A 12,367-nucleotide genomic window follows, 5' to 3' on the forward strand; every position below is an offset into this window, starting at 1 on the left:
CGACGTGTGCGCCAACCGACTTCGTTGGGGGCTGGGGGGGGGGGGATTTTTTTTTTTTTCGGAGAACGGGCGAAAATCGGTGCGCGCGCAGGATGTCATCCATAAAATTAAAAAAGTGTGGCCTTATTACAAACACTCTTCTTAAAAAAGGTCAAAGCAGTACACGTTAGACACACACGCTTTTTATTAGACAAGTGAGTTTAAAAAATTAGTGGAGCTAATTGTGTGAACGTTTGATGACATTTGGTGGTGTCCTTCAATTTTATGAATATTTTTGTCCTCGATAAATATCACTGTAAAACATCCGATTTGACGGTATAAATTCTTTGTTATATATAAATATATATATATAAGACTTAATGAGACGATTATTCATGCTTGATATGGAATCTGAACTCCTTTAAAAAGCTGTATGTAAAATGATTTGCAGCCGTGCCTCGATAATATGCCAACAGAAACAAAGAACTTATAATAACCAGAACCATTTGGAATAATGGACTCAATAGGGACAATAGTTTCTTAAATGAGTATTGATTTTTTCTTTGTTACATAATTTTGACGTTGTTTACGTATAGCACGCTTTTGGGCATCGCATGTCTTCAACACAACACCGACGTCACGTATCCTAGGAGTTTGTTATTTTACTTTTTGTTCATAATCCCCGAAGAAGGCCCAGGGGCAGAAAGCTCGAATTGTATTTAACAACTTTAATGTAGATCTTTCAAGGTGCATCAATATACATACTTCTATATTTGAGGTGAAATGTTTGCTTTCCAGGCACTTTGCAACGAAGAAGAGGACCAGTGTTTTACTCCAATACGGTATATGGTCAACACTGATTTTACCATCCAAATGGCGCTTATGTCGGAACAAGAACAGAAGGCTTCTGCACCTGAAGGAATTTGTGACGCTAAAATATCTTATCTATTCTATTCCAATATTTACAAAGCTATCGGCGACGGTGCATGGCACTTTATGCCTGACCGGAAGACGTGTACAGAGATGAGCCGCAATGGAACAAACCAATCACTGGTGGCAGTCTTCAACTTCCAGGCCAGATTAATCAAAATGATCAGCGGTTATCGTGAAGGTACCAAGCAGTTTGCTTCCTACCGTGCAGAGTTCTCTAGGACTCTGAAAGCCAGGAGAGAGACGGTCTACTTTGACGGCAAAGAATATCTTGTCATCTTGCTGGATTCTGACGAGGGCCGCTGCTCACAACGGGAACTGCCGATAGAGGTGCATGACGGGAAAAATGGCACGACGTCCTCACGTGCCAGGGATGGTCTGGGTGGTGATGCACTGGTACACGCCGTGTTTGCTATTTTATTGGGTATTTTAGCTTGTAGTTGTTTGATTTGATATACCGGGGTGACAAGAATGGTAGTTCACTATGAACCGTAGTCAGCTCCCCATTTCGTCGTACAGGTGGGATTCGTCCCATATATCGGTAATGCCCCTATTTCACACGAATCCCACGAATGGCCATGAATTGACAAATTTTACGATTCGTGGTTGAATCGTAATCAGTTTGTGAAGTTCTTAACAGATTCGTATATATTCGTAGTCAGTTCTTGCACTTCTTGACCAACAGGAATTGGTGGCAAAAACTTTGATGCCCCTATTTCACACAGACCACGAATCCCACGAATCGCCAGGAATTGAAAAATTCAGGATTCGTGGTTGAATCGTAATCAGTTCTTAACAGATTCGTATATAATCGTAGTCAGTTCTTGCAATTCTTGATCAATCGGGCATTCGTGGCTAAAAATTTTGAGCTGTTCAAAGTTTTGGCCACGAACTCCCGATTCCAAAAAATCGTAGTGAATTTCTGGACAATATTCGTGCGATTCCAGCCGAATCCCACGAATATGCGTAACACTATCGCACCTGTATCGATACTGAATCGTAGAGCGTGTCGAATTAGACCAGAAAATTTGCAAAATCTCACGACTCCAGCCGAAGCCCACGAATATTCGTAACACTATTGCACCTGTATCGTAAATGAATCGTGAGCGTGTCGAATTAGACCAAAAAATTGGCAAAATCTCACGAATCCTTACAAATCCTGAAATTTGTCATTTCCTGGCGATTCGTGGGATTCGTGGTCTGTGTGAAATAGGGGCCTAACCACCCCAATACTCCTACTAGTCCTAAGCTGTACTAATCATATGGGAACCTGGACTTCCATTCCTAGGACTACCATTCCTGCCATAGCCGGCATATGTCGTTTTCATTTACTACTACTTTTAAATGACCCATTGACTTGTTGGACACGGGGGGGGGTGGGGGTGGGGGGTGGGGGTCGCGCCTCTTTTTTACACTAGTGTTAGTCTGTATCACCCACAACCAGGGGAACAAAGAACTTTTCTCACTAGATATATCTATGGACATTAGATTCTGTTCTTCTTTTTGGCACAACAATGTCGTTTCAAGCCGGCCTGGGTTGCAGCATATCATATCCAAGATTACATATGAGTATACAACATAAATAAGCCACTGGGTCACTGCGGGCATATCGGTGCAAGCTTAATGATCGGCATAATTTCTGAGACAAATTTGATTATTTCATTTGCTAAAGTTAATATTGTCAGATGCAACAGCATGTTTTTGTAGTAAAACGTAATGTATAAAAACCACCTCAATATATCTGTGTCTTAGAGAACCTGATATCACAGCACATAGATATGTCTAAATAGCAATAGCTAATATTTCTATGTCTTAATTAAACAAAGGCTTTCGGCAAAGAAAAGGATATGAAGTAACAGTATAGAGAAAGGCGATAATATTATATTGCGTTAAACTTTGCATAAAGTTCAAAATATTGTGTTTCATATAATATTTCTATATATACTGGTATGTATTAATATATTAGTTAATATTTGCTCGCAATGTGCCCTATTATTCGTAGTTTACTCGAGATTGTGTTATTTTTGTTAAGTGTTTTATGAAATTCAAGATACTTTTTCTAACTGGATCAGAGGATGAGTTGGTTGACTGATAAAGAGAGATGGCAGAGAGAGGAGGCAGAGATAGAGAGAGAGAGAAAGAGAGATAGAGTAAGAGAAAGATAGGGGAAGAAAGAGAGAGACATAGAGAAGGTAAGAGAAGGAGCAGGGAGATAGAGAAGGTAAGAGGGGAAGACTTAGAGAGAGAGAGGAAGAAAGAGAAAAAGAGAGAGGGATAGAGACAGAGAGAGAGAGAGAGAGTGGGAGAAAGAGAGAGAGAGAGGGAGAGCGACAGTAAGAGAGGGAGAGAGAGGATCCTGGAGGAGGATTATTCACTTTTTCATAATGCAAATATATTCAAGGCAAAAATGTTCTAAAATATACGTAACTTTCGTCTCTATGTTTATATCCTTGTATAGTGTAAGGAATAATAACCTTTGGCTCATGTCTGACCATAGTCGCATGTGCATAGAGCATTTGATTATTTCGTTGAATTGGTAGACTCACCCAATTTATAAATAATGTTGGAAGCAGTGTCAGTAAAGGTCAGGTGGTCAGTAAAGTAGGGTTGTTGTCTGTTGACCAGAGGTCACGGGGTCGGTCCAGGCGCCATGAGGCAGTTACCACCAGATGTCAGCATGTTACCGTGTGTAATAAATCACTGATGTTGTAACATGAGTTGTTGTGTTTTTCTTTCAACAGAATTGACAGAAAATCGGAAAATCCAAACTCCGATTGCAAAGGATGTTAGGCTTTGGTGAGAACTTTCATACAATTATGAAAAAAGCATCAGCTTACAGCGACAACGAGACACGTAGTGCCTTATCTTTCATATGCCGTCTTCCAAAGTAGAGCAGGGCTCCGTATCTCGAAAGGTTCGCTATGTTGCGCACGTGCGCAAGTGTATCGATTCCATAACCGATTCTATTTCTAGATACGGGGCCATGGAATCGAGACACTTGCGCACGTGCGCAACATAGCGAACCTTTCGAGAGACGGAGCCCAGATCGTTATCTTAATAACACACGAGATTAATCGATGAATAAGCTTTCCTGATAAACATGATTTCTTCCTCCGGCGTTGCTAATCTTCTTAGTGTTATCGAAAAAAAGTACAGAATGTATCAGATAGTCTACAGAAATGACGGATTAAATCTACATGCGTAATCCACTTCTTGTTAGTTACAGTGTTATATGTATCTTAACTTGCTCTTGCTCCTATATGTAAGAGAATGCATTTCATCAGAATCGCCTTATATCCACAAGAAACGAGAGCTTCAGTAAACGGAGATATTCCATTCAGATTTAGAAAATACAACATTAAATATGTTATCTTTGCTATTGCCTGGTATGTATTGCAATAAAACCAAGGCCACACGTAGTCCAAATCAAAACATAATAATAATATGTTTAAAAAATAAAAAAAAAAAAAACTTTGATTGATGCCTTTTAAAAATGAGTGAATGCTTTAGAGGCAGTACAGTTTGGTTAATGGGTTTGAACAACTTCACATTTTATAAACTAAACCTTTTGCTAAAATTATGCTTAGATTGAGTTTATATAGCAAACATTGTGTTTTTAAATGATTTTACAACAGTGGAAACATTTTCATGACCTACTTTATCTCAGTAGTTGAGTGCCATGTGACATCGAGAAAATGAAGGCAGCTTATACATCTTGTATTTTAGATATTAAAAAAAAAAACCAGTACGAATATGGATATTCTAAACTGTCGCATCTATGTTTATACCCCATAAGATGTGAGTAATAAAATATGAAAAAAAAAAACGACAAAAGCAATGTTTAGTAGGAAAAAGTGAAGGGAAATTTAAAAATGGAACTGCTTAGAGCCAAGACTTATCGACATTTGTGGTAAGATTTACTTTGAACAAATACATGCGCAAACACTAGAACATGGTTACATAATGTGGTTACATCATGTAAATGTGGTTTACATAAGAATTAGTTAATTTTACTGGTATTAGCTCACAGTTTCTTCATCTTATTTCAACAAACATAAGATTTACAATAAAAGGGCTATACGGATAACTCTATTCCAACATACAAACAGCAAGTAATAACACATATTCCCACATTTAGAACGATAATTGTCATTAAACAATATGTGTGACAGCCCAAACATGGTGGAAAACAGGATAGGACCGACATACACCCCCACATAACAACCCTAAATTTACAACTAGGTTAAAGGGATAATAACTCTTCGTTTTGGCCAAAAAATGAATTTTCCTGGAGTAAACAAGAATTTTCCCATGCTTACCAATGGTTAATGAATCCATTTTTACATTCAAAGTTAGTCCCTGGTTTTTTTCTAAAAAGTTTGGTTTTTTGTTAAAATCTCTTAAGAGATTTTAACAGAGTATAGCCATCAATGGAGGTCACGTGGTCTGAAGACAAGCTCAGATATCAGAATAATAGCTATAACTGCTGTTTTTGTCGTAAAACAGAATATATTATATTTCTGTGAGTTATTCACAATGTTTTTATTGTGAAATATAGACCTCATACGAAGAGTTATTATCCCTATAAGACTGGAGCAAACACGACTTCAGTTTGGTGCAACCAATTCACGTTTTGTGCTTGAGTAACTCGGGCGCAACTCCTTCGCATGAATTAAGACCCGTTGATGCAACCGTTACCCGGTGTAACATGAATGGAAGTCCTAGGAATGGAAGTCCGGACTCCCATATTGATAAGTACTCGCACAAATGCACATAATTATTGTAATAAACGATAACAAATTTGCATTGAGAGAAAAAAATAACGAATCCTTAACAACAACATTGATTTATGCTCATGCACTATAAGTTAACAAACCACACACATAACACTTAAAATAATGAAATCATAATACTTTAGGAGCGACCCAAGTCACCTTACCTGAAGGAAGAAAACAGTGAGTGACGCAACAAGGTCTCAAATCTCACATGGACATAATTTCATCTGTCACGGGCTTGAACAACGGGGTTATGTAAGAAAACGAAAATAACTGGAAACAATAACGAAAATATCCGATAAAAGACGAACAGGAAACACTCATTTTACCCATCAACACAATCAAAACATTACATAAAGAGTATGAAGAGGCCGTGGGTTGTTACCCATAGTGATCAATGCAATGTCGGATTAAAGAGGGGGGGGGGGGGGGGGACGAGTCAGGGGGTCCTCTCGAAATTAGAATTTTGACCAACTGAAGCACACTATACCTTCCAAAACACCACAAATATCGATGCTGTCCAGGGGGCCACGAACCCCACGCCCGGGGGGTGAGGGTCGACTACACATCCGAGGCCTGTCATTCCTAAAGAAAGAAAGGACCCCCTTCAAATAAACCTGGGTCCGCCCCTGCGGTATAACCTAGCTCAAACTTCCCCAAGCAGAAGGACTGAATACGCGGGAAGATGATCTAAACCAGGAACATGTCTCGCTGTTATCATCATCATCTCCAAATGAACTGATGCGTTGCAGCTTGAGCTTGATTCATTACATTCACACTGTCGTTTTGTTCTAATTAAGGGGTGCGGTATTTTGCTATTGGGGCGACTTAGGGTAAAAAAGCCAAATTCTGACATGGCAGATAAATGCAACACATTTGGCATATGGTTACCCTTTGGCATACGAGATCAAATTAGAGACGTTAAGTAAGAAATCCAAAATCCAGTTTATGGAATTTATTGAATTGTTGACATACCTATATTGCTTTCTTTTCTAATAATGTGTTATCTCCGTGTTTTCCACATGACCCAAATAATACATATCTGGCAGGGAGCAAACTCGTTTCTTTGGATATTTTGAATACATCCAAGATGGCTGCCATATGCCATAGGAATACTATAGCAAGGGGACCCCTGGATCCTCCCCTGAGGGCGCATAACAACCAGCACACACTCTCAAATATAATCATAACATCTCACCACTGGCATTTACATGTCACTGTGTCAGTATGCATTCTCCAAATCCAAAACCCACAAAAAAAGCATCATTCACATTACGGTACCTTTAAAAAATAACTTAATTCATTCCTTTTTCTGTTTCATATTTAAAAAAATGTAAAATATACTACAACAAATCGACAAACAAATCGATTATTATCAAGAGATGATATGAAACAAACAGTCAAATGTGCATGTATTCCTCAAAATGTTTGCGACACTGCAAGATGTGAATTGACCTGATCTTTGAAATAAATGCCATCTAATAAGACTTTTAAAATAATCATGCATATAAAAACACATGTTTTTTTCTACAATTGCGGTTCAATCTAAAACCACTCTAGTTTATGTACAAAGACAAGTACTATCAGGTACTATCATTGTGTTTCAGGCACAAGGTTGCGGTAGAGGAGATGATGGAAGGTGTGATGACGATTGTGCTATTCACTGTAAGTACACACTTAACCTAGGGTTATTGCGTCCAAGTCCTCAAAAGTCTTAGTGTGACTCCTGAGAATGGATGATCCGCCGACTAAATATGGTCGACAAACTTTAAGGCAAGCCGCTTAATTCCCTAATGGTTTCTCCGCCTCCACAAGCGCCATTCAAAGGATTAAATCTCTGCCCCATTGTTTAATAGTTAGGCCCCTTCAACAAGGGCGCGTGTGGATATTGGGAAAACATCAGTAGCATCACTTTTTAGTGGGTCGGCCATAGTTAGTCCGCGGATCGAATTGTTCTGAATACGCTCTTAGAATAGACCTGATGAGATCAAAGTGATGTCAGCAGTTTTCACTGAAACCAATCCTCTACCTTTACGAAGCGAGTTACACAGTGGATTGCATCCACGTGCCTCAGACTTACTTTGACGTTTTGGAGAAAATTACGATCCAAATCTGATGAACTGGAGTCTATCTACCCAGATTTTCATTTAAACATTGGGTTTTTATCAGTGCACGTACCTCAAACAGACAAACTTTTATACCATTTACAAATTCGCTACATGTCCTGAAGGTCAAACGTTAAATGATTATTATTTTAATAATAATAATAATAATAATAATAATAAAAATAATAATAATAAAGAATGAATAATCTACTACCAAACTAGAATAGGGAATCGATTGTTGTTCGCATATGCCCGTACATCACGCTATGAGAGTTGTAATTATCAAAGAGTTTCGTCTAAATGAAATTTATCCGAGTCTTAATCACCATGACGACAAACATGACACTAGAGTGATCCTTGAAGAAAGAAGGACGGCGTGGGTTCAACCCTGTCACTTTGGTGAATGATTTGTAAACAAGACGTGGGATTTGCCATCCAATTTGTTGGGGATTAGGTAGCTTAATTTTCCTCAGAAATGGAATTAGGGGATTCAGTTTGTAATCCATTTCGTTGTGTGTGGACACGGAATGGGTGAGAATAAGTTAAAATTTCTTTTCCCTTGGCAATTAGCAATTAACATTGGTTCAAAGCAGGCGTTGGAAAGACTTACATTTCTTCGGCCATAATATTGGTTTTGATGTGTGTGCCGAAGGCTTGTAGAACAAATGTATTGTGTTAATGGTTGACATCTAAGACAATTCTTGTTGTTGTACTTTCATAATGCTGACAATAGCAACATAGGTGTAATCTTTATTTGGAGTTAAAAATCGAAATTTATATACAATAAATCCCATTATTTATAAGAGAAATTAAAGAAGATAAAAAAAGTTAGATATATTTATAAATTAAATCATTTTCTTTCATTACTGATAAGGTTCATTAAGAGTAAACACGCAAGAGTTATATAGTTTCAGCAGTACAATTTTCTGAAAAGAGATATCTTCTTCACTCTTTTAAGGTCTCATAAAGACGTCACAGACAAACATAAATTCTTTTTTTTTCAACTATTAATATCTATCAAACACTTTTATGTGTACTACGGTTATATTTTTCTGTAGTGTGTGATAAACCCCTTTACACTGGACGGCGTCCTTTCTGCGTCCTTTGTGCGACCATGAAACTTGCATTACTGTGGTCGTAGAAAGGAGGCATAAGCTTCGCTTTGGTTGCAGAATGAATGCTCAATGATCGGCCAGTCGCCGGCACGTAAAGTATTATTTTTTACTCTCAAACGGTGCCGCAGAAAGGACGCCATCGAATGTAAAGGGGGGGGCATATTTGCATCTTCCCATTAGCATTGGCCGTAACTACAAATATCATCATCATCATCATCATCCTCCTACTCATCATCATCTCAACATTTCACTCCACTGATGGTGGAAGGCCTCCACAGTACTTCTCCACGCTTTGTGTTGTCGGTGTTGGGTTGAACCATAACTCACCACGCTGGTTCCGTGCGGGTAGGTGAGAGCCTGATGACCTATTGCTCCAGCATCAGGACCACGTGACAGGTTCCTCGAGGTAACATTTCACTTGGGGCAGGGTGAATAGCCTGACCTGATATTTTATGTTTGACCTTCTGAATCAATTAAAAAGATATCGGTTCTATACAGTAACTGCAGACATAATCTTATACAGAACGTTTGCTATCATAACTATCTGAAAAAAAAAGCGGTTGAAGTGCAGGCGTTGATCAAATAACATATTTCATTTCCACCTTTATCTGTTCTTATCCTGTCCGTCACTTATTGATGCATGTGTTGATAAATGTCGTTGTCATCGAATTTAATAATTTTTTGCCTTGTGATTGATAATTTGAGCGCTGTGTTAATATTGATCATCCGTTTGTAGCTTTAAAGGTTCGGTTTTTCTATCTTCTTCATTCGAACACACGAACATACATGTACGAACATACGAACACACAGGAGCGCACACAAGTGAACAAACACAGACCTACAGACACACACTCGAACACATAGGCAGAGAGAGAGAGGGAGAGAGAGTGAGAGAGAAAAGAAGGGGATTAATGCAAACACAAAACAGTCTTCGCAAAACTCTTTTCTAAACTTGCAACGGTCTTCTTATTCCCCATGCATTTCTTTTGAATTGCCTACACACCCAACACCTTTGCAAATAGCAATCATTCATGGTTGAATATCATAATACAAAGTTTAAGCACATAAAAGCTTTCAATGCTTCATCTAATCCAACTTAATTACTTAAAGAAAAGCTAATCCGACGTCGTTAATTAGAACGTCCCGGAGTCGACTAGTTTTCTGAATCATCTTTTTCAGCTGATCGAGTAGCTTTGTGTAAAGAGTTCGAGTGTTGCTTTCACTTTAATGAGCTTTATTGTAGAGCGTGATCGAAAACAACAATCTTCTTCGTCCAATTTCTAGTGTATTATATTAATATTTTCGAATGACTTTGTTGCCATATATGTAAATGATTTTTTTATAGTTCGCCTCTTTAATCTTCTTTCGTATTTAAACAGGTACTCCACTGAGAACGATGACACCTGTAAATTTAATTGCAAAGCAAATTTACTAATGCGACTTGTTTTATTATAATATATTTAAAATATGATAAGTTGTCATTTTACTATGTTTGGCCCCATTCAGAGTAGGGGACTAAGTAGTCCGAGGGTCAAACATGGCAGACCCACTTTAATATTTCCCCACGGGATATCTATTCAGTGTCTAGCGGATTAGACGGCAAAATTTGTAGAGGGTCATCATGTTTGACCCTTGGACTAGTCAGTCCCCTATTCTGAATGGGGCCTTTTGCGGTTAAACACTTCATTGCCTTGTCTCAGTAATACCCCCTTTACACTGGACGGCGTCCTTTCTGCGTCCTTTCTGCGACCATGAAATTTGACATCGCTGTGGTCTTAATAAGGAGGCACGAGCATTGATTTTGTATCAGAATGAATGCTCAATGATCGGCCAGTTGTCGGCACGTTAAGCATTATAATTTTTTAACTCTCAAATAGGGCCGTACTACTGGACGCAGAAAGGACGCCGTCCAGTGTAAAGGGGGCTTAAACAACCTGCTGAAAGATGTCTATCTGTGTTCTGAATCTGATGAACCTCTATCTATACTATACTTCTGGCTTCCACAGTCCTCATTCAACAATGTATGTAAGAGAGGATTCTGGACAAGTTGACCCGTATCTCGAAAGCATCGCGTATTGCGAATCGCTATATCAAATAGAGGCTACAATGTATTATATGGGACGAGTATGGGCGAGTTATGGAATCGAGACGCTTGCGCACGTGCGCAACATAGCGAACCTTTCGAGATACGGAGTCCAGATCGGCGAACTAAATATGGCCGAACCACTAAGAGTATGTCTAGAACAGCGAACTAACAGGTTCGCAGATAAAATTTTGCCGACCCACTTGATGCTTGTTGCGTAATCCCCGCAGGGGGTCCAGTCAGTTTCTAATAGGAAATAAAGCGGCAGGCTATTTAGTGGGTGGCCATATTTGATCCGCGGGTCTGTTAGACCCCATTCAGAATAGGGGACTAACTAGTCCGAAGGTCAAATATGGAGACCCACTACAAAGCTTGCAGTCTAATCTGCTAATAGACACTGAATAGATATCCCGTCGGGAAGTATCCAAGAGGGTCGCCCATATTTGACCCTCGGACTAGCTAGCCCCCTATCCTATTAGTTTGCTTTTCTGAATGCACTCTTAAAAGCATCACCGACTAATTGCCTGATGGTCTTCCTGTCTCAACAATTAAACGTCGGACACAGAGCGCAAGCAGTCGCAAAACGACCAAAAACATGTAAAGCATACATATACATTGTTTGATGTAGCCAGATTTGAAGCCAACGTTCATTTATTTTAGAGAAGTCACATGTAAAAAGAAAAAATAAACCGCAAGGAAGGAAGTAATATCTGATATCTCTATCTCTATCCACGCTCTCTTATCACAGCCGGTTTCTTTTAATGCCTCAGTTTCTCTACACGTGCGTGATAACGTTTAAAAAGCAATGCATACTGGAGGGAGAGCCAGCCACATGAGGTAAAACAGCCTAGCACTGAAATTCCCTGTAAATGATTCTAGCTAATGCCTACGCCTCTGATCTAAACGTGATGGCGTTTTAAATAATTAAAGCTCAAGATAAACTTGCATGAGGTAAAACACATAATCACTTAAGGTTTCCTGATAATGTTTCTTGCTAATGTATTTCCTTTATTGCTTGAAACACTGGTTGCCGTGTTTGTCCTGATGGTGCATTTGGTGACCTTAATCTAGGTTAAATTGTATTGATCGCTGATAGGAGTGGTACGAGTGGCGGTGATGTAATTGAACTTTTCATTTAGCCTGTGATTTGCATATGGCATCTCCACGATCGGTTTTGAGAGTGAAAGTTTTTTTTTTACTTTTTATCAACCTATGAACCTTTTGTACCATCTTTTTTTCGCGTCTGTGATGTTTTGGCCAACTTATTTCGCGCAAAATTTGTATTAATCGCCTGAAGGGACGTGGGGCGGCGTAAAGTCAACCGCCTTATTGAAAAGGCAAGGAGGTTGCATGACAAAGCCTGGAGTCAAAATTACAATT

Source organism: Lingula anatina, chromosome 9, assembly GCF_051362555.1.
Source record: "Lingula anatina isolate TDL-2025a chromosome 9, LinAna3.0, whole genome shotgun sequence".
NCBI classification, from domain to species: domain Eukaryota; kingdom Metazoa; phylum Brachiopoda; class Lingulata; order Lingulida; family Lingulidae; genus Lingula; species Lingula anatina.